Source organism: Nasonia vitripennis, chromosome 2, assembly GCF_009193385.2.
Source record: "Nasonia vitripennis strain AsymCx chromosome 2, Nvit_psr_1.1, whole genome shotgun sequence".
NCBI lineage: Eukaryota > Metazoa > Arthropoda > Insecta > Hymenoptera > Pteromalidae > Nasonia > Nasonia vitripennis.
The window spans coordinates 9,956,290-9,980,023 of record NC_045758.1 but is presented as its reverse complement, the minus strand read 5'-3'; the positions used below and the strand labels follow the sequence as shown (position 1 = coordinate 9,980,023).

General features: G+C 48.0%; 1 protein-coding gene and 1 non-coding gene across 3 annotated transcripts in view; both read right to left on the bottom strand.

Annotated features, from left to right (window-relative positions):
• LOC100123879 (matrix metalloproteinase-24) overlaps positions 1 to 23,734 on the bottom strand; it is a 151,696-nt gene that overhangs the window by 43,923 nt on the left and 84,039 nt on the right. The window lies entirely within an intron of this gene.
• Positions 4,895 to 4,992, bottom strand: Mir307 (microRNA mir-307). Its single transcript, NR_039038.1, has one exon. It is a non-coding gene; the product is annotated as a microRNA mir-307 (primary transcript).

Genomic DNA, 23,734 nt, shown 5'->3' with positions numbered 1-23,734 from the left:
CAGTGTAAGCTCGATCCGACGGGTGTAATAGCCCGGTAATAATGCGGCCGCGAGAGCTTCTAAGCTAAGAGGAGGAGGATCGTAATATCCAGCATTAGCGGCTTTTCTATTCCCCACGATCCTACTCTCTCGTGTCGTGTCTTTCAGCCGCGATGCTTCTGAAAGGGCTGCACTGCAAGACGAAGTGTGTGTGTGTGTGTGTGTGTCTCTTATTTTTCGAGAGAGAAGAAGCCAGTTTCCGCTAGAATTACGGATTGCGCGGATGTATCGATTGGCTGCGCCGGTCCGCTTTACGGCTGTTAAGAAAAGCGTCGCCCTTTTGATGCTTGTTTTATAAGAGTCGCGACGAACTTCTTTTGCGCTTCGGATGCGCTTCGAGGCGGTGACGAGAGATTCGAGGATCGATAAGCCGCTGAGGAAGTTCAAGGAGGATTTCATGGGAAGTACTGAGTGGGAAATTGGATTGGTTGGAAGTGCATTTTTTGTTTGAGGATCCGAGAGATATATCGTTCGAAAGCTTAGAAATTATCAATTTGTCGGAAACCGTTGATGCGTTATAATACGAATACGCAGATTACAGCGGGATTAATCGAGGCCTATTAGAGTAATATATTAGCCGCCCATGTCATCGTTCTGAATCGTAAATCATTTCTCTCTCTCTCTCTCTCTCTCTCTCTCTCTCTCTCTATCTCTCTCTTTCCCTCTCTAAAGCATCTATCAATCTTCGACACAACAAAAGCGTCTTCGAATAACTGGCGTCGAGCTTGGCCGCGAGCCCACTTTCGCTGTATGGAATCTCGTTTCTCGGAAATTAATTTTCCCCAAGGGCTTTGTCTCGCTCGCGCGCGGTCCTTTTGCTTCGATTCGCACTTATCGCGAGATAGATTTCGAGCGACCGCGGGACAGATTAATCGCGCACGAGCGACGAAACGGAGGAGGACGAGAAGACTGATGATGCAGGCGCAGTGAATTATCCCAGGCTTTCTGTGCGTATACCGCACATAGCCATGTTAATTTTTCATCGGGTGTACAGATTCTCTCTCTGTATACACGTATTCGGATACGTTATCAACGACGCGACTTTTGCATTGTCACGCTGCTTTCTCGGGGTTTCGTATTATCCCAACACACGCGCGGGAGAAGAGGATTAGCTTTTATTTCAAAATTATATGGGCCAGCCATATCGATCAGACTTTTTCAATCTACTACTACATCGTATAGACCGATTCTCCTCATCGTCGACTGCGAAATAAAAATCTCTCCCCTCTACAAGCACAGTGGAAAAAAAAGGAAGACGAGACGTTCTCGCTCGTAAAAGCGGTTCGACGAAACGGAGAGAGAGAGAGAGAGAGAGAGAGAGAGAGAGAGAGAGAGAGAGAGAGAGAGAGAGAGAGAGAGAGAGAGAGAGACGATCCCGTGACTGCATCTTCTGCGCGCGCGCGTTTCAATCAGAGAGGCGGACTGCTCGGTTGCCCGTCAATTAGGTTGCTCTCGCACGATTGCATGCAGAAGGAGAGGGAAAAAACCGAGAATCCTCGTCGTCGTCGTCCGCTGGCTCAATGAAGTCGAGGAAAAAAAAGGAAGAGCAGATGCGCGACACGACGGAGCCTCTACCACTTGACTCCACTTGGAATATTCTCTGAATGTGTATGTATAACGTATACGTCTCGTCGCTTATTTCACGGTTGCGATGACGAACTTTTGTTTTTCCACTGTATATGCTCGTCGATCTTTCGGGGACGCGCTGACGAACGATGTTATCATGCCCCGAGCTTTCACGAATGCGTTTTGATGAATTTCAGGTTTAATCAGTATTGAGCAGAGCTCGATGAAACGCTTGTAATTAGATTTAACACGCCCGCGAATCGATGATTCAGTAATTACCAATTACCGCGGTAACCTGCTAACGAATCCTCCTGCAGGCTTCATTGATTTTTAATAAAGCTCTGATTAGCGCTAATTATATACGACGCGCGTGCACGAGTACATGCATACACTCTTGTTAATTCAGCACACGCAGAAGATGGAATGTAACTAATGCAAGCTTGTATACGCGTGCGCAGCTAATTGAACATTTTTATCATCGAAGCTTCCAATCACTCGTCGCGTAAAATTAAATTTATCAGCCTCAGCCGTCCTGTGACGTCCTTTATTCCATATAACGAGTCTGATGAATCCCGAGCGTCTGCAAATCAACTTGACCTCCATGCATCCACTCGCTGTAGATTACTCGACGCAATAAAACATTCTCGCGGGGTATATTAGGACCAGATGAGCGAAGCTATCTCTCGGAGGGAGGAAAAAGGAGCACGAGTGCACTGCATAGCGTCGATTCATCAACCGAGAGCTTTACAGCGGAAAATCGTCTTCGGAAGTGATCAGCCGAGGCGCTCGGCCGTGGTATGGAGCGCTTATCGTTCTCGCTGCACTGGCCGGTATGTGGCACTTGTAAAGTTTTTCAGCGCGTCGTTTGGTCGAGAGAACCGGGAGGAACGATGTAAGCCTTGCGTCCGACGAGTTCGCAGGTAATGACCTACGGCCAGAAGAAGAATAGACGAGAAATGTCTTTAAGATTTTTTACACCATATCGATCGCTGCGTCGCGTACAAACTGCATCGGCGGAATAAGCTCCCTATCAAAACAACCTATTTGCTCCATCGATTCTCGCCCATAAAGAACGTCGTAGCGCAGTGGCGCATGACTATAAAAAAGGAGCAAAAAATGCAGATAAAGCCTGCAAAAGAGACATCGCTAAGCCGGAAAAAGAGAAAAAGACAGACACACCGGTCGAACGACCCGTGCATATATATACATACGTATCCCCCAGGAGGCTCTAGAGGGAAAGGGAGAGCGTTATTTATGCGACGGCGGGCGCGCGTCATTGACAAATACACACCGAGCGCGCGCGCGCGCGCGGTGAAATTGATCGTAAATCCGGAAAAAATGGCGCTTTTGCCGCAGTTTTCACGAGTGCACGGCTTGCCTCCCGCTATTTTCGGTTTCTCTGCGCCGGCAGAATTTATTAGGGACTATTCGCGAGAGCGACGCAGCCGTGTCTCCCTAGCCGCGTGCCATTAATCGCCGGATTTCAGGTGTCCTGAGCTGAGGTGTTGCGTTGGTCTCGCTAATTTGTCGCAACGCTTTGTCGGAAACGAAATCTCACGGCGAAGATACATTCGCTTTTAGACGCAACAAGAGCGATTATAAACTTCCCTCCTGCGCACTTGTCGGGAACTTTTGACGATCGAATCATCGAGAGCTCGCTACTGCGCTTTGATCCCGAAATTCACTCAGCGAACTTTTCCTCCGAGTACCGCGCGTCTGTCGGTTCACGGTCTCAAAATCGATATCAACTTCATCCCCGACTTTTCGCAATCTTCGCGCGCTGCGCTCTGTAATCTCTTCAGCAGCAGCGACGAGCTACAGTCGAATTGAACTGCAAACAGCGACTTTGTGTCATAATTCCTCGATCCTCGAACAATTACAAGCCTCTCAGCGACTTCGACGAGCCGCTCGTGACCTCAATCAGCACCGACGTCTCTAATGAAGGACCTCCGATTCACGGCGTCGAAAACGAGGAATAAGAGTATAGTCGCTCGAGGACGTATACACAGAGCTTCAAAGCGAGAAAGAGAATGCAATTGCGAGGCACGAACGCGTTTTAACAAGCGCGGCCTCGATCCAATTACTCCTTTGGGAGAGGCAAGTTCTGGCCAGTATATACAGTAACTTCGTCTCTTCCGCGCGCGACCCCATTGGCCAACAGACTGTACCAAGAGTATGACGAGTCTCGTGTCCTACGCGTGTCGTGCTCGAGCTTACAGGTGTCGTTTGTGTTAGTTTTCGGGCTCGTTAGATGGGGATTTCGGAAGTGCGCTCCGATAACGCTTGCAGCTACTGCCGCGAGTGTTCTGTGTCTACACCACTCGCTTTTTCCATTGAAATTCGCATGAAAACCCGAGGTAAATTAATAAGCGAGAAAAGGAGATAAAGCCGCAAAGGAAGACTCAGCGCGCGCGGCGGAGAGTAGCATTTTAATGCATTGAGGAGCAGCGACGTGGATAAAAAAGCAGTATACAACGCCAGCAGCTCCGCTGAATATAAAGCGCGGAAAGATCGAGGAAGAGTAAGCAAGGGGAAAAGTTTCTGCAGCTTTGACAGCGGTGTATATACAGTCGGGCTTATCTCCGACCGGAGAAATGCAATCAGGAGGCAAATAAGGGGCATGTATACGCCGAACGAGAGAAAGAGCTACAGCAACAGCAAAAACTCGAGAACAAAGTGTATCGCATGGAGAAAAGGACTACCGATTCGCTCGAATAATCGCGTAATCAGAGCGAAAGACGAGAGCGGCGACTTTCGAATTAGAAGCCGCACACACAGTGCATCCCCGTAAAAAGACATTTTTCTTCTTCTCCGGCTCTTCGTTTGCGCACCGGCTTTAAGGCTGCACACCGTCTGTTTGCCCGGTCTTTTCATCCGCGTCCCGGCCGCACCGCGGCTAAAGGATTAACGGAGCGAGGTGTGAAAATGCCGCGCGACTCTGAGGGGTTTCCCGGGATTTTTTTCTTTGAGTTGTGCTGAGAGAGAACTTAATTGCTCGGAATTTTCTTTCACGTACCCCGAGCGAATCAACGCCGGGAATTAATTTCTTCGTATACGGAGAGCTTCTGATTTTCTCACTGTGCGAGATTTTCTTTTCTTGTGCAGCGAGCTTGCACGCACGTGAGCTTTTTTATATAGAGACGTTACGTAGAAGGCGAGACGCAAGCGCGAAAAATATTATTTCGCTCGCAGTATACATTCGAATAAAGACGTCTGATGTAAAGTTGATCGTCGGTTCGCTATAGACGTGCACATCGATGAGTTTTTGCTGAAACTGACGAGCGCGTTCGCTCACTCAAAAAGGTTGTGATGACCGCAAGGGCCCTGTTCAATTTCACGGGCAAGCATCACACCCAGGTTGAGTGAGTTCACGCGGTCGCCATCTGGCAGTTCTTCTCTCTTCTCTCTTCTTACTTCTTCTTCTTCTTGTCTTCATCACTCCTGTACAATATTTCAATTTCGCAACAATAACGCAGAGCGAGTACAAATTTTCTTTTTCAATCTCGTCAAATCGTAATTCCTCCCCTTCTAAGATTCCTATGGCTGATCGACAGCCGTCCGTCACACGCATACACTCTCTCGTACGTCAACTCTCGGAGCGGAGATTATCCTTACACTCTGGAAACTTTGCTTGAACCCTCGTCACCTCTTGAGATTATCGCTCGAGTACTTATCGCCCCGGCATCTCATCGGGGCCCCGCGAGCTTTCGCAACGTTTCGAGTATTTGCCGCAGTCTCTACTCCTGGAATTCGAAATTTAACGCGCTAGTCTGGAAATCTTCGCGGCGCAGTGAATCGGTAGTTAATCGAAAGCCAAAACCCGACTTACTAGCCTGCGCAAGAGAGAGAGAGAGAGAGAGAGAGAGAGAGAGAGAGATCTCGGGTTATACGGCCTGAAAGGGGGTCGTCGTCGGCGGCGTCGTTTCATAACGATAAGTAGACTTGCTTAAGTAGATTTGCTCAACTTGCTTAGGCGCAGAGAGAGATAACTCCGCTAATGCCGTATCTCTCTCTCTCTCTCTCTCTCTCTCTCTCTCTCTCTCTCTCTCTCTCTCTCTCTCTCTCTCTCTCTCTCTCTCTCTGCCTCTGAACAAAGTTCCAAAGCTTTTACGCGGATGATATATAATGAGCTATGAATTTCCGACTGCTCGCGACGCTTTAACTCGAAACTGAATTAAAAATGATTAAATACCGTGACACAGCGATTAGCGCACAGGTGCATTAGTGCGCGTAAAAGTTCGAGTTGACCAGTCAATTTAATTCGAAACCCTCTCGGCGCTTCAGCGAATCCCTTTGACTTCTTGATATCAAGTTTCCACCCCACTTCTACCTAAATTACATCGGCATATCAGCGCGCTGCAGCGTGTAATTATTCCGCGAACGCATCAGCCTTTATCGGAAACCCCCACAGCGCAACGACTTCGACAAACGTTAAAAATGACTTTCCCATCCGCGAACTTCCGAAAGTCGAAAGAAAAACACACGCGCGGACCAACTTCGTAACTCTCCTCTTCCCCTCGCGCGGTATGCAAAACTTCGCGTCATTTTTCGCGGAAAAAAGTACAGGCAAAGTAGCCGCCGTAACGCACACAGCAGCAGTAACGACTTCATCGAACTGATCCGCGCGCGCACTGTATCGATCCCGGAAACTCGAGAGCCGAAAGGAATATGATCCTCCCCCTATATACACACAGCTCTCCGCGTGCACGCGCGAATCCATAAAAAAAAAGAGTCGAGAGCACGCCGCTGCGCTGCAGTGTAACGCGATATTTTTCCCCCCAAACTGATGAGAGCGAACCCCTTTCGCAAATTCGAGCGTTACTCGATTTGCTGAGCGCGCGTCTTTCTTTTTGTCCGCCTCTTCTGCTGCTGCACTCGACCGTATGAAGGTTCTGTGCAAATATGCAAACTTTCCGAGAGGCGCACACGCTGCACGTGTATGAAAAAGATAAACGAAAGTTTCGCTCACGGCCGTGTGTGCACGCAGTGTGTGTATATGAAATTAAAGTCGAATGCGCGTGTGTGTGTGTGTGTGTGTGTGTGTAGCGCAGTTCCTTTGTTATGATATTTCGAATTTCTCGCCCGTGCGATAACGCACGCTCGAAAAAGCTCTTGAAAACGTCAAAGCGAGACACTCGAAACTCCATGTGTGTATCCGGGTGCAATTGCACACGTCGACTATTTTTTTTTTCCTCGTATATTACGTTACACTTGGCGAAAATTCTTGCAGAGGCTTGTACACATGTCCCGGAACGTGGAGGTATAACGATGATGCGCGGTAGGGTCGAGCCCGTCAAAGGATTCGTCGACGCTAAAAGGTATATGGCGGCAAAGTGGGCGACTATATATACGCGCTGGCGCTAAAAGGTGTGGCTGCTGACACGAGTGGCTAATGAACATCGAAAGGCGCATCAGAGTCAAAGTGCGCCGTGTCGTTCCTTTCATCATTATGTATACCTATACGGCGCGGACGGAATTCGTCGAACGCCGTTTTCGAAATTTTCGGCGGGAAGTTTGAATGCCGCTCTGATTATGCGATGGGAAAATTATTCGCGCGTGACAATGACGAAAATCAGTAGCTCCCGTGCACACGCCTCATGAATAATGCGGATGAATAATGGATTATACAAGCCGAATAACGAATTTTCACGTTTCTCTGTAAACAAACGACGTTACGTGTATACTTCGCGCTACTGTTATAAGTACAGGCATATCGAAGCTAATAATTGAAGCGCTGATAAGTAATTAGCTGGAGAGTAGGACATTGATTCGATTAGCGCCGCGTTCGGGCTGTACGTCAGAAGGGTGAAGAAAGCGCGGGAGACGGATAGGCATATGTGTGTGTGTGTAGCCCTATATACGTATGCGCAGATTGATCGACGAGGCGATTCACTCGTAAGGCAGTGCAGCTTTGGCACATAATCGAGTTACATAATTCATCGTCGAACGCATCAATGTATAACGCGCGCTGGTGCGATTTGTGCGCTCTGCAATAATGCCGTAAACAATGCAGATAATTGACATGAATAATAATCGACGCCTCATTATACGCGAAAAATTGATTTGCACTCGGAGTTGTGTAATATAATGTGCGGTGTAATGGGATTCCGATATTTAGAGGGCGTATGCAGCACACAGCGCCCGGCTTAGAGAGCTGGTGCGGTCGGCGTTAATTTCCCCGATTTCAGCGCCCGGGATATAGGATAAAGTTTCGGTCCGATACAGGAAAATATCAAAATTCCACACTGCGCCTGCGGCCGGAAATTCTAGACGCGAGTTCGGATATTCCCCCGAAAACCGCGCGCAAATAGCGTTCATTTTCCCGAGCATAGTTGCTTATGCGACTCGAAGACGCGCCTGCTTATGGAAAGATTATCCTGTGTGAAAAATGCACTTATCTAGAAATAAAGCTCCTGAATTTCCCGAGAGCATCGGCGTAGTGCAGTTAGCTACAGTGTCTCTCGGAAGATTATCCGTCGCGCGGACTCAAAGGGTTGATTTGATAACGCCGGAGCATCCAGAGGAGCCCGAGCGCCGAGACAAAGGGTGAGTAGCGCGCGCCACACACGTCATATTTAATTATCTCTCGCGCACGTCTCCGCAGTAGTAGCGCTGATGCTCGCACGCTGCAGGTTAACGAGCGCGTGATTAATAGCTAATTAAGTCGCGTGCCCGGCGAAGATTTATTCGAGAGAGAGAGAGAGAGAGAGAGAGACCGAGACATGCATTATGCTGATGGGACTGGCCGCGCGAGTCGCTGCGGGACACAGGGCCATTGCTCACTCACGGCTGGAGGAGAGGAGACAAAATACGCGCGTGCGCATGTATCCAGCTGGATGTTCTTAAATGACTGCTGTGGTCGGGGCTGAGGGTTTACGAGCTGTCCGGTGGCGTTACATCGGGACGTTTATTAGCGCTGCTTGACGATGTCTAGTGGGCTACGTCAGTAGAAACGTCCGAGTGCCGCCAGATGCGAGGTTGTGCTCCTACATCAGTAGCGAGATCAGCTTCGCGTCAGACATACTTTTGTGGCAAGGGTAACTAATTAAAACAATACAACAGCGAAACCTAGTCTTAGCTACGAGTCGCCGGCATACACATAGATCGCCCGTGCGTATTGCCGAAAAACTTTTCCCATCGCTCCGGCCTTTTTCCTATCGGAAGCGCTTTGCCCCCGGGGCGAGTTTCAATCTCGCTGCGAGGGCTTCCCCCTTTTTCTCGGTCTGGATTTTAAAGGGCATCTCTTTGTACGATCCTAACAGTCGCGGACATTCGAGGGTTCAATCGCAACGAATCACGTTTTTTTTGTTTGAATATTCTTTGGGCTGACGATGAATCAGTATAATCACTCGACGGCGGCGGCCTTTTCAAGATCCGCATATGTATACGTATATAATATGTGGGCAGCGTGTGATTGCGCCGGTAATCACAGTCTCCGGTATTTCTCTACCTCTCCGGTATTGGGCTTGTCAGGTGGTTTCAGCTGTGGTTACCTGTGTAATTACGGGCAATTATGGTCGCATGGATTTCGATAAGAGAGATAAGCCGCACACAGCCGACGTAACGCTGATCGTATAATTACGCCTATCTAACTGACTTACCGACGCCGCTGCTGATCGATATTTCTCTCGTATCAGCTTACATCGCTTATTTACACCAATATATTTTTACACGAATTTCAAACGCTGCACGCACAGCATACGTCGCAGTCTATACCTTAGGGTTAAAAATTACCATATGCGTCGCTCGACGAGTCATACTTCAATAAATTCGCGCACGTAGCGAAGTCACTTTCGACAGAGCGAGTAATATCGCAAAGTGCTTTAATGCGATTTCCGCACGGGGATGAAAATGAGCTTTCATCAGAGCGGCTGCTGCTGCCGTAGCCACGGGACTAAATGCGATCAAAGTGCCGTTGCCGCGGCGCTGCAGAGCTGCTCTATAACTGTAGCACTTCTCGCGGCTCTTTTTAGCTCGCGCGGCCGCCGGTATAGTCTCTTCATTGGGCCGATAATAAAGCGAACACACTCGCCAACTTTTTAAGCCCCGCTCGTCGAGCTGCGCACATACGCGCGTGTCGTTTACACAGAGGCCTGCATGTGATCGCGCTTTTTTTCTATGTAAATTGATGGAAGAGAACCGAGGATTTCATTACTCGCTCCGCGGGCCGAGATGGGCACTTTTCACCTTTATGTATATTCAAAAATACATTTCAAAGTGAAATACGAACGCGCGTATTCGCGCCCGCGAGCTGCTGCTTTAAAAGTTTCGCGCGAGTTACGCGCTGCTCCGCTGTGAATTTTACAGCGAGTTCTATGTCTGTACATTTGGTCTGCATTTGAATGGCGAACAAATTATGGGGGATGTAATAATTTTCGCGAAGCTATTCCAGCGAATCCTTGAGCAGAGTTTCGAAGGTTCATATAGACACATACGTGTGCGCAGGAAATCCGCGCGGAAAGTCTCGTAAGATTCGAAATACACATTATGCGAAGAGGAAAAAACACGTTCGCTCCGCGAGATGAGTTGCTGACCAATGGAGCGTAACGCTCGCAGAGGCTTTCGGTATACGAGAGGAGAAAGCAGACTCGCTCGAATATTTATAGAGAGAACGATTTTAGCACGCGAAATAAAAATTGAAATCCCACCAAACAGCCGCGTTTATACCAAAGCTCTTTTCGCTTCGAGCAAAGTGTAACAGTTATAACGTTCCAGGGGCCGTTATTATACTGCACATACGAATATCCAATTAATCTCGAATGTAATACACCTGTGGCGCATCAGAGAGAGTAAGCGAGTCCCGACGATCCGCCTACATTCAATTCGTATACGCATATAAAATCGAAACGGAAATACGTTCGGAATAAATGAAACGAAACGGCTTCATCCCGCGAAACGCCGTTAAATCGCTCGTCCGCGAATGTGTTTCGAGAACTGAAAAATCGCGCTTCATCACAGTAGTGGTAGTAGTAGACGAATGGAAAAATTGAAAAGTGTTCGTCGAGATGCTCGCCGTTCGAAGGAGAAAAAAAAATAAAAGGACGAACTTTTTGCAGAGAAGCAGTAGGTCGAGAAAGAGAGAGAACGCATTGTTTATCCTCGCGAGTTCTTGGTCGCGTTCCTGGAATGCCGGCGACTGACTTCCCGGTAGCGAGTTGCTCTCTTCCTCTCTCTGTGTGTGTTTTTTTCGGGGATGGAATTCCGGCAATTTTTCGGTAACGGCCGATTGCTCGCGCTACACGGGAAAAGTTCGCGCGGAGGTATTCGGGTCAGCTATTGATTGATACGCGCAGTCACGGATACTTCTTTCCACGAGTTCTTCGATAAATAAATCTGTCATCGGATACAGAAGAGGATGCCTTACGTTTACATACTGCAGTTCTGGCGACACTTACCTGAAACAAAGAAAAAGAACAAATCATTAGACGATTTATTTAATATTCACATTCGCATAAATTCGCGATTCGAAATTCAACTCTCACTCCGCGGGGGGGAAACCCGGCCAATATTCGCGAATAAATAAACGTCAATAGCCGTCTTCTCGACAAGTCCCACTCGCTCTCGAGAACATCCTCTCTCTGCATGCACAGTATCCAGCGCTCGCGAATGCGAATCACTCATCCATCTCTCTTTTCCTTTTCCATGCAAGCGCGCGCTTCTCAAACTCCTCGAGGGCCATAAGTAAAGTCGAAATCGATGATTCAATTATCGAGAACGCCGGCGTTTCCTGCTCTCTCTCTCTCTCTCTCTCTCTCTCTCTCTCTCTCTCTCTCTCTCTCTCTCTCTCTCTCTCGGATAAAGGCGCGCGCCTTAAGATTTCCCAGGAGGCTCGAGAAGGAAAAATTCAGCCAAGACCAAGATATCCGCTAAACCGGATATAGCAGCGCACGGGAGTTGAGTTGCGCCAGACGCGCGAGTGGTGCGTAACGTATACGAGTTTTGATTGGGTATTTCATTTTTGATAACAGAGGAGTGCGGAATGCAATCTGAGAGCAAACAAGAGTCATTTTTGAATCTCGCGCCTTTTTCGCGTCCAGCAGCAAAGCTCGTAACGGGTCGCATGAAAAGCTCGTTTGCCGTGATGTGAAAAAAAGGAAGGAAAATCTCTGCTGCGACGCTTCGTTGTTGTATACAGTTAAAAAGGCTGGAGCCAAAAAAGAGCGTCGCGTCGCGGCTTTACGACGCGCAAACGGGACCTACCCGACAATGGCGCAAGCCAGTTCGTGTAATGCGTCCCGTTATGCTCGCTAGTGCTGCGGCTATTTTTTTCCCTCGATCTCCTCCTTGGATTATAATATCAAATCGAAAGTTTCGCGCCGTCTTTTATCGGGCTTACCGATCGCAGCGCAATAAAAACTGTTTTGTGTACATAGATTGAATTATTAATATTGAATTCGTTCTCTTTTGCATCGGCGAAGAAAAGCGCACCTTATACGCGCAGATTGCCGTATAAGGCTGGGAGCGAATCTCTTATACATGGCTAAAAAAAATCAATAACGATGAGAGAAAGTTTTCAGTTTCCGAGCCGCGGAGCAGCCCGCGGTAACTTTTCGAATTTCAATATCAAATTTCCTTTGCAGAACGGAGACAGAGAGAAGGTACACCTATACGCCAGAGGAGCGATATATGCGCGAGCAGTGGGGGAACGAATAATAACGATTATCTGAACCAGTTCGCTCAAGTTTCTTTCTTCTCTGTCCCTGCAAAGTAAAAAGGAGAGATTGAGGGGGATGCGAGGGTGCGGAAAAAATCAATCCTATATAAGCGACTTGAGACTCGTACACGTCCTCGTCGTCGCACCTTGTCGTTTCTTATACGTGTGCGGAAGGCAGGAGTAAGCCGGCAGAAACAGACTTCGATAAACTTATATATATATTTCTCCCGCAAAAACGTCCTAATTCATTGTCTGGTCATAACCAGATGTTCGCCGCTCTCCTCTTTATTGCTTTCCACATAAGGCTCTTGGATATATAACTTTTATGGCCGCGAAGGGCTAGATGAGATTTAGGAACGGGCATTTTTCGCTGAGCAAATAAAATTCGACGCGAGCTAGAAAGAGAAGAGAAAAATCCCGTGGCGTACACGTTCGCAAAAAAAATTTTCCCAATCAAAATTTCCGAGCGATTCACGCTTGAAAGGCCCGCGCACAGTTCATCCGGATGGCATCCAGAGATTTTTCGCGCGCGCGGCGTTAAAATCTCCGATATCCGTCGTTTTGTCGCTCGAAAGAAGCTCATCCCTTGATCGACCTCGAAGAGAGAAAAAGAAGAATCGAGGCCCTCTAATTGGACTTTCACAGCTGTCCTCCGCTGATTAGACCTTGTCCTATAAGAGCTGCAGCGGCGGACGAGGGATAAAATATCTATAATTGCCCCATATATATATATATATATATATATATATATATATATATATACACACACACACCCGGCGAACGTGGACGTGAATAATGCGCGGCGCATCAGCCGTCCAACTACTATCGTCGAACTCCAGCCAAGTGTGTCCGGGAATAATTGGCAGCGAACAAGAGCATCGCGGCAGACTCGATTATATGGCGCGCGAAAGAGAGAGGCTACTTTTATTCAATGAATTTCAATTTCAGAAAACGTCCCGCGGGAATCTTAAAAAGCTCTCCCTTTGCCATTGTGTCGTCGCGTCGAGATGCGAGAGCTTATTTAAAACGAATAATGAGTCTCGCACTCATCCTATTTTCCATCTGGAGTAACAGCAGCGCCGTAGTAGTGTCTCGATTTAGTCGAGCTGCTATTCTCTCTCTCGTCTCTGCGCACATGCATAATGAAGTGTTTGTAAAGTATTTACGTCGACAGCGCGCGAAAGCAGGTCGTATAAGACCGCACTGTTTCAGCCTCGCGCGGTCCTGAATTACAAAGGCAGATGGCCCAAGGGAATATGTGATTTCGAGCCTGTATACGACTAACCGACGAAATCTCTGGGGCCGAGAAAGATAGAGAGAGTGAGTTAACCTTGGCTGTTGCAAATATGCGACGGAAGAAAGCGCGCGTGTCGGAAAGTCAAATATTCAAAAGCTTGTCGGCGCTGTACACGTGTTTATGAAATCGCCGTTCGGCTGATGCGACATACCGCGCTTATTTCGCTCGCTGTACATTCCTGCGTAAATTAACTCGATCTGAATTCGAGTTTCTTCAAGGCGCTCGCGTCTCCGGCGGCGCCTCTCTCTCTCTCTCTCTCTCTCTTCCCATTAAATTATCCCCAATATATACCAGCTCCTACTCCCTATCTTAGCACGCGCAGCCGTGTCCCTGGAAATTATTCGCACGAGCAACGAATCGACGACGCCGACGCCGGCGTCGATTCATTAGGCTGCAAGAAAGCTGCCCTGACGCTTGGCTAATTGCATTCGCGTGTTATAGTTATATCTACACGCGCAGGTATAAGTGTGTATATTATACCTATATGTATATGCACCATGCTTTGCTATCTGCGCGCGGTGCGGTGTCCCTTGTAAGTTATATCCCAACTGCCGAACACGAGGCGCGCACGTGACTTCACGTATACAGCTGGAAGAGGATGAGACCCGGTCACCTTCTGCTGCTGGAATTTCGGGAGCGTGTTATCGTTTTTGTATACAACGGTAACGGAGAGGCTCTCCATGTCGCGGCTGCATAATGTTTGCGACGATGATTATCCTCCGCGGAGATACTCACCGGCTGCTGCGCGCTGGATAGTCGGAGGTGCAGGTTTTATTAAGCTTGACCTAAGAGCTCGTAACTCTCTGGCAAGTATACGTTCTTATTCTTTTGTTATATTCGGGTATTACGAACCAGTCGATGAAACCGAGTTTACCTATACTGTGCAGCGGTGTCTTAGCTCTGTAAACACTGTACAACCACATGGCTGAAACTGCATACGCCAATTACCGCGACGAAGTCGGAGTTCAGGCTTTTGTTTGTCGAGGTCGTTCTTCCGGTATACATATACCGCATATACAAATATACATACAGCCCAGCGGCGCATTCAAATTATCCCCTAGTCCGGCGATCCGATCACCATGACAAATGCCCGGACAAAAGCCCGTGTCAAACAGTGCTAACCTCGCAAACACCGTCTCTCCCTATTGTGGTAATAAGCCGAGAAGGAGCGATTGATTCGAGGAAGCCTTATACGTATACGAAAAATCAATCTCACACACACACGCGCGGCGCGTCCATTACCTCGAGGAAAGGCGGAAGAGGAAGGCACTTGGCTCGCGAAAATTGGTGGCTAAGATCCTGCGGTCGGCCGCGGACTAATTACTTAAAAGCCCCTTCGACGCGACCCTTTCATTTCCCGCGTACACTCCCCTCTGTACTTGTACACACTTTGTGTCGCCTCGGAGGCTCTTTATTTTTCGCGCCACTCAGATTTTCTCGCTGCGCCGAGCTTTCATCTTGCGGATTGAAAGCTCGCCATTTGAATACGTTCGAGTATTGAGTAAACTTTCGTCCGCGCGAGTCCGGAGATGTTTCTTGTATAATAAATTCGCCCATGCGGAGCGGAAATAAATTCACCGGAAAACTTGCGGCCGAAGTGAGGGATTCGTCATAATCGAGTTGGATGGGTTATCCAACAACTTCCGCGCGCAGCCGGTTGACCCACAAAGGCGTGTGTCGTAACAAACGATTGTACACACGTTCCCTTTTTTTTTTCATCCTCCGAAGCTGATCCTATACATTATACCACTCCCGAGGGTGGTCATTCTCTCGCGCAGGTGTGCTAAAAGTCCTGTTGACCCTCGTAATGAGGTCTCTCGTGACGGGATACCGAAGTCGCGGCGTTTCATCTTGTTGGGATAGCTCGGAATTACTTCACATTGTGATCCATTGTGTTTCATTTCGTTCAAGGGCGACTTTTGAAATTTTTTCTCTCAGCGAATTGCGGAGATAAAGCCCATCAGCGAGTTACGCGATCTGGGTTTTAAAATTTCATCGTTATATCCACTCATTACGGCTGATGCGTGTGCCTGTACTGCAGCGAAATATTTTTCAGAGGACATTAAAAGTCATGATCGTCCCGAACGGCTCGTCGTAAACCCCTCGAATTGCAAATATCGAGAGCGATAAAAAAAAGGGCCTCCGACGGTTTTTCGCCCAATCATACCAGTAATTTTATGCCCCGAAGCGGCGCGTATAATTCAGCCTGTGGTAGCAGCTGACACCTGCCAGCGTCGTATAAATCTCGACTGTGCATATTCGGCGCAAGTGTTATACTTTCAGTCGCAAATAATCAAACGTAACTCGAGTACATCTAAAACAGAAGCGGAAGGTACACTATATCGAGAAAAAAAATCGAGACATAGTACAGGGTGGGGATTATCGAAGAAGCACGCGAGAGCTGCGCGTGATTTGCGTGCGAGCTGCTCTGCGCCCAGTAATTACGAGGGCCATTAAAGTCTTCTACGTCGGCGCTTCCTTCGCGGACGTTTTACGAGGGCGATGAGCTGAGTAGAGAGAAAGAGAGAAAGAGTGAGTGAGCGAGGTGTATACGCGACTGATTGCGGTGGCGTTATACGGCTGATCGAAAGCGTTTAACGCTCGAAATCGCTTTTTTTTCGTTAGACTGTGACGCGTGACGAGATTTGCGTGGAAAGATTATGTTTTTCGTACAGTAGAACACTCCTAGATCCTCGAGTCTATGAAACGAATTACACAATTTTACTCGACGAAATATCCAGATCTTTCAAATTGAAAACTACCGGCCCGAAGTCTAAGCGAATTGAGAAAAGCAAACAACGCGCGAGTCCGACTTCAAGTGACGCTCTCGGCGCATTCGCTGAAAAGAAGCGTGAATTACTGCTTCTCTCTCTCTCTCTCTCTCTCTCTCTCTCTCTCTCTCTCTCTCTGCATTTTCCTCCTCATTCCACGAGCGCGGATATAACGACCCCCTTATTTAGTCACGTCTGATCGAGCTTCCGTTCCTTTAGTTATTCAGTCTCTCTCTCTCTCTCTCTCTCTCTCTCTCTCTCTCTCTCTCTCTCTCTCTCTCTCTCTCTCTCTCTCAGCAATGCTATATAGCTCCGGAGCTGCAGAGGAGATTTCGTCGCCTAACCTTCCTTAAAGGCTTCCTCGAGAAGAGCTGGCGAGAGTATAAGGTTCGATGGGCGGCGAAGAAAAGCTCCTCCGACAATCAGATTATTCGCCAGAAAATCGAATTCGCGCCGGCGCTGTTTTTTCCATTTTTCCTCTTCTTCCCTTTCTTCCCCAGACATAAAGTCTTCCTTTTACTCCGACGAATATCCGAGCGATCCGGAATAATTGTGTATACTACTGTTGTTTCCTTATCAAAGAACGCACACGATGCCGATAAATCCACGCGACTGTAATAATTTCTCGGCGACGCTAATGAAAAGCCGATAAATCCTCGAATCAATAGCCGTCGTGGCTACTGCACTCGGGGCGTCTACACAAGCAAACAATCTTGCCCGAAAACATCCGTGACCCACACACAGCGACACGGCCTGACCAAACGCACGTTGCTCTACTCCCGGCGGCGGCTGGAACACACAGAGCAGCTCAATCTGCCTGGGCAAATTAGAGCTCGTGGCGAGCCGGCAGCAGCTGCCGCCGCTTCTCGGGACTACACGGCGCCTTCGATTATTGCCAGTGCGAAATTCGATGAAGCAGCGCTGCTGCTACTCCCGTGAGGGCCGGAGCGGCGGGAGAGGTGCGGCTAATTGCTAATTAGCAATGCACTCGTCCGCGAGGCTCTTCCGATGCACTTCGACGCTCGGAGCCAGATCAAACTAGACGAGCGTCAATGACGTCGGCTGATTCGATTGATGTATCGTACCTACGTGTACGGGAGATACGTGCAGGATGTGCCTCTCTGCTGCTGCAGTCGCTGATGGAATCGGGGAGGCAAGAAGAGTTGCTCAGCGTGAAAGGACTGAGGAAGGACAGGACAGAGGTTGCATTAATATTTTTCACATGAATAAACAGTCCGCTCCAAAAGACAGAACAAAACGTTGATAAACAAGTCGTACTCGTTAATCCCCCAAGCGTAACAAAACAAATCGCACGGGAAAAATCTAAAATTCAAAGCTTTCAACCAGCCTTTTTCCCTTTCCCCGGGCACGGAAAAAACACGCGAGCTCCGCACACAAACGAAGTAAACACTCGATCCGTAACGTTTCCGCGTCACGGCAGCCTCGATTGGGCACACGTTAACCTCTACGGGAAAGGAAAATAAAAACGAGAGCCCGTGCAGCGTCTATACATCGTGCACAAGCCGACACGCGCGCATAATAACACCCTTCCGATGGCCCCTTGAGCCATAATGCATGCGCATGCATAAATTCCTGACGCGCGCACTTTTTGCCATTCGACGGAGATGCGCGGCGTAAAATGGAATTTGGTCGCCAGGAAGCGAACGATTTTTCTTTTTTCTCGGAAAAATTTTTGTTTGACCAGTGAATATCCAATTAATACAGAGAACCAAAGTATATAACAAAGGGCATTCGGAGAAACATCGAATCGGCCGACGTACAACTGTCGGCATCTCCAATTATTTACTCGGCGCGCTTTTTTCGATTTTCCCAAGAGAACGCGCGCGTGTTTGCAGCATTTCGAGTTTGCAAGCTCTTTACTCTTAGCGCGAAAATCAATTATTCGAATAACACGCGCGCTTTTACCCGCCGAAAGGATGCGTTCAAGCTCTCGAGCTGATTTATTTTTCACGGCGGCAAGAGAGCTGGGGTTGTCTGTGTTTCCAGCACAGCACTCGCCGCAGGCGATTTGATCTTCTCCTGTTTGTTTATTCGCTTCATTTCCAGATTCCGGTGAATCCCGCTGACGCTTATCTTTCAAGTTGAGTGTCTATTGTTACATGTAAAGCTGCAAATATCAAACTTTTTGTATCGAGTGACTGATGGAAATTATATCCAAGCGGAATATAATGGGATATATTGAGCAAGGCTTGTTTGTGACATGGACATGGTGTTTGCTCGAACGGTGTGTTATGTAATAGTTAACAAACTGGACTAGCTGGACAACATAATTAATTACCCCGTCAAATCGTCAACTCGAACTAAACTACACGCACGGCTCTCTCGATCACACCGTAAACAAAGCGAGGAAATTAAATTGATATCGTACACCCATGAACGAAGCAAAGTTTGCGCTTACGAACAAACACATAAGAAAAAAACATGATTCAATCAAGCCCTCTAATAATTCTCTTATATACATACGCAAACATTTACCATTCGATAATTGCCGAGCAGCAGCCCAACATTATAACCAACTCCGCTGCATCGGGCATCTCTCTCGAATCAGCGAATTAATTCCGCAACAAAAAACACAGCGAATAGTACCAAAAATCCAACAAGACCTTTACGCCATATACCCAAGAGAATTTACTGCCAGCGTTGATGCCGGCTTCGTCTAAATTACCCTCTGCGGATAGTCAAACGCACACACACACACACACATACACGCATACACAGAGTACCTTATATAGCGTCCATACGCCTTGGGTTTATGAGCAGTTTGTATCGCGCGCGCCAGCCGTTTGTCTTCGTATCTATCTGCGGCGCGATTTTAGTGGCTCGTCTTCCTCGGGACTTTATTGGAACATATAAGCAGCGATCGTGTGTGCGAGCGCTTGAGGCTGTTTTTACGATGTTTAGTCTCGAGGGAATGAATATTCCGTGCGGTTTGCACGTGGAAAGTTTTTGATCTAGGCGTGTACCGAGACCCGCCCGCGTCACTTTGTCGAGGAAAACCAGGGCAAGAAGTTTCCGCGAGCTGTTTTTGCACCACCTGCTGCGTTTCGAGAGACGCTAATGTGATAATAATAATAATAATAATCACAGTCGTGATCGCAAAGGAAACGAGTATACACGGCACACGACGTTCCTCTCGAGAAATTAACTTATCGTCAATTAGCTCTCGGGAACTAGGATGCGCATAAAATTTCCGCAATGGAGTAGACTCGACGCTCGATTATACAAATTACGAAGAAAATTGTTACTCGCGTAATAAAAACGTTTACCAACTGGAACGCGCGCGAACCCTATGCGCGTGACGAAAGGCGGCGTCGCGACTCTGCAGCAATCCTCACAGTTATGCAGCTAGTCGCGAGCGCTGTAATTGCGCAACTGTGCGTCGAGTCAATTGAAGCGACTACGTCATCGCGCGAGATCGAAACTTTCATAATTGCTATCATTGAAACGACGCCAGCGACGACAAAGACGAAGGAGGAGAAAAATTTAGTTTGAAAGTCGTTGTAACGAATCGCGTGGATAATTTACGACGACTGCTAACGAAGCGTGTGCGGTTGTTTTCTTTGCCGAGCAGTTAAAAGCTTTTGATATTCCAGGCTAATCGGCAAAAGGCCGGTCGCTTTAATTTTTGTAAAAGTCCAGAGTAAATCCAACGAGACCACGCGGAGAAGGAGTCGCATTCATACACGTCGAGTAAGTACCCGACCTTTTCTCGAAAGTCTCGAGGAGCGTCGGTAAATCCCTCCACGTATCCCTTTCGCTCGTTCAACAAATCCCACGAACTTAAAAGTTAATAAAGACGGCTCACACACGCGGAGCGCCGTCGCAAACTCCCTCCCTCCATCTCTCTCACTCGCCGCAAAGGACAGGAAAAGCCGCGAAAGAGAATCGCTAATACCCGTCCCTCTATATCTCTGCTGCGCGGGAAAAAGGCGAGCAAACTCTGTTCGTTAACCTAACGAAATGCCAGCTCTCTCTTTTTGAGAGCCGAAAACTTTCTCAAATTAAATCCGCCGCCGCGGGCTAATCAAAAAGCGATTAACCTGCACGTACACGCATAGGTGAATTGGCGGCGCGTCTTATTATCTACGACGACGACGCCCTGCTAGCCGCGAAAACTTATCCAGATATATATGCTGAAAATTCCGGGGATGTAATTAACCTCTCGTGCGCGAGGGTATAAGGTATGAGCGAACTTGGAGGACACTTTGCAAAGCCGCGACGCTAATAGAATACGTATAACCGCTTTCTTCGACGGCTAGATTTATCCTTTTTACTCCCGCAAAGTCTCTGATGAGTTATTCACTGCGTTTATCGCGCGCGCGCGTACCTAGCGGCGCACTGTGTTACACAGTAGCTGTATGCTCGCTTTTCGGGACGTCGATGAATAAATGTATGCGCGACGAGAGAGACGAGGCCAGGTCTGTACGTGTGCGCTGACGCGCGTGTGTACTGTCTACTCGGCGAAAGGAAATATGAAGGGTAAATAGATAAATTTTGAAAGCGTTTATCGCATGATTTATTCATGAGAGCTGCGCGGGAAGAGTCGCGAGGGAGAGCAGAAGACACAGAAGGATTAAATTTTATGAGCGCAGGAAGGTAGTTGTCATTCATGCGCCGGAAATGTAGGTCTGACCGGTCTCGGGTGCTTTCTACTGCGGAGATGGCTGATGTGCATTTCCTGCGTCCATTGTTTACGGGGATATCGATTCTCGCGCGACTTTACGCGCGACGTAAAACCTGCCGAACTTCATTAGCGTAATAGACGCATCTCCTCGTGATTTATTTACGAGAGCAATTCGAACGGCGATAAAAAGAGCAGCGGAATTAGCTACAAAGTTGAGAAACTAAAGCTTATAATTAATGCCAGCGTTTAGGTGCACGCGCGCCATATTTCACGCTGGGAGGACCACCGCGCGCGCGATGGTAAGCGTAAGTAGTTGAAAAGTCACTATCCATAAAATAAGGTAAACTTTTGCCGGGACGCAACGACCCTATACGCACCTGCTTCCCCCACTACCACCATACGATAAATTGGGCTAAAGTTTGTCTTTTCGAAATTCCACCGGTTGGATGTAAAATTAACCGCAAAGTCGCGCGCGGCGATTTTGTATGTATTAAACCTGTTCGATAGTTCGAGGGGAGTTTGCATGAGGGTCAAACTCGCGGCGCAAACAACAACAATAACAACAACAAGAATATTATCATTATTATCGCAGAAGACGAGAGCATCTTCGGTAGATTTTTAAGCCAGAGCAGGCGGCAAAGTTTAATTGACTTTCGAAATTTCATCGGCGAAGAAAGTTAAAGCCGATCAATGAAGAAGCCGTGAGCGCGAGTACGTCTCGGCGGCGCGAAAAACGTCGACGGCCGTCGATTACGTGATCGAGAGGATGCTTCGGGTCCGAAGTAAATTTTGTTTGTCGTTGCCGCGCACTTTCGAATCGCATCAGCGATAAATCCCGGAATCTCGACTCCAATTTATAAAACCAACATCCCAGCTGTTCGAAAACTACACACGTACGTAGAGCTCTATACGGAATTCGATTCAAAACACACTGGCTCGGCAAACAACCTGTTAATCCTCCGTGAGAACGTTTACTCTTCACTAGGAGAAACTAAGTAGAAGAAACGACGCGAAGAAGAAGAATCGTTAAAGTCGAGAAGAAGAAAGCGCGCGTCCTTCCGTTCAAGGCTGAAATATATTCGCCATCAGTGGCAGTCGTCGGGAAAGCATTGTTTACTCCCGCGAGAAGTCTCGCTATGGTACAAGCCCGAATAAAAGCTCTGCTCGTTTTATACATATCGGGAAAACGAATAAAATTGAAACGGCGAAATTACGCAGGGCCGCGAAATAAATGAAATCACGCGTCGCCGAGCGTATAACGAGGAGGAAATAAATGGGGAATTATGCGGAAAGCGATCGTTGAATTATTCATAAATAAAATAATTCGACGTCGACGCGTTGAAATTCCGATTAAATCTGAATATAAATATTCAAAAATTAAAGTACCTGCTGTTTCTCCTCAAGTGATCTCCTCTCCACCACCGGAGAATTCCGTAAGATCGATCTGCCTGTCGTCAGCTCGGTCCATCGTCCCCGAAAAAATCATCGACGCCAGTCGATCGACGAAAGTTTATGTGACTGTCTCTCGCGAATCGCGAAGCGTCGCCGCGAGCAGAGCGGAGCGCACTGTTTCTGTCGGCGCGCTCTCGGCCACTCTGAAGCTCGACTCCGTCAAACGGCGCCCGTGTGTCTCCGCTGCCGTCCCGGCGCATGCGCGGATAGGATGATAGTATAACTCTCGTCGGAGGGGATGAGGCGGCCGCGTAAATGTAGATTTGAAAAATTCAGGCGACGATTTCGTTTTCGGCTCGAAGGGGAGGCTTGTTTATTAGTTTCCTTTTTATTTCGCCACTGACCACGAGGTTGTATGGATGCGAAAAGCTCCGACTGACCGATTTTCCCGTATTCGATACAAAAGCTCGAATTTTGAAACGGCGGTACATGCAACGCTGCATGATCCCCATGGTGCAATGCACTTCGTCGTATTACAGAGAGATACATTAAGCCCGAGCTTGCAACGCAAAGCGGGAAAATTAGCGATGCCGTATTTGCATTACTGCATTTCCGGCTCTACGGGTATGTGAAAGCTCCTACCGAACAATCCCGCGCACTTAGAGTATTACCGAACTTTCATCACAATTAATCCACGCACATAAAACCGCTCATCCAGTATCGCGACGTCCCAATCACATATAGGCGTGCAGCAGCGTGTCACATCGGGGCAGTTGCAACACAGCAGTCCTCTCTCTCTCTCTCTCTCTCTCTCTCTCTCTCTCTCTCTCTCTCGAAGGGGGCGTGTACGTTATATAGCGCGGTGCGCGTCTGTTTATCGTCGATAATGCGCAATGCAGCTCTCTCGGCGCTTATCGCCACACCAGACAACACGCTGCGAAAAATTCAAACACGCGAGCCGCTCGTTTAAACGCTGCCTAGGCGCTGATTATATCCTCCGCTAAAAGCGCCGATGGTTTATTAATCGGGGGTGCGATGCGCGCCGGTGCGCCGAGTATTTTTCTTCTTATTTACGCGCGTAATGGTTGAGATTTTCATTGGGATTAAGCTCGGATTGAAAATGAAAGCCGCAAGGCCTCCGCCGAGGGAGCGTATAATCGAGCTCTAGGGAGAAAATTAATCGACTCTGGCGGATGATGAAAAATTCAAGCGAATTATAATCAATCGCTTTATATAGAAGCGCAATAATCATCGATCGGAAGACAACAAATAGGCAGAGAGGGAAAAACTACGCCGCGAAGCGCGCCAAGATAACGAAATTATCGGAGATTATGCGCGAGAGATTGCGCTCTCGAAGCGTTGCGCGAAAC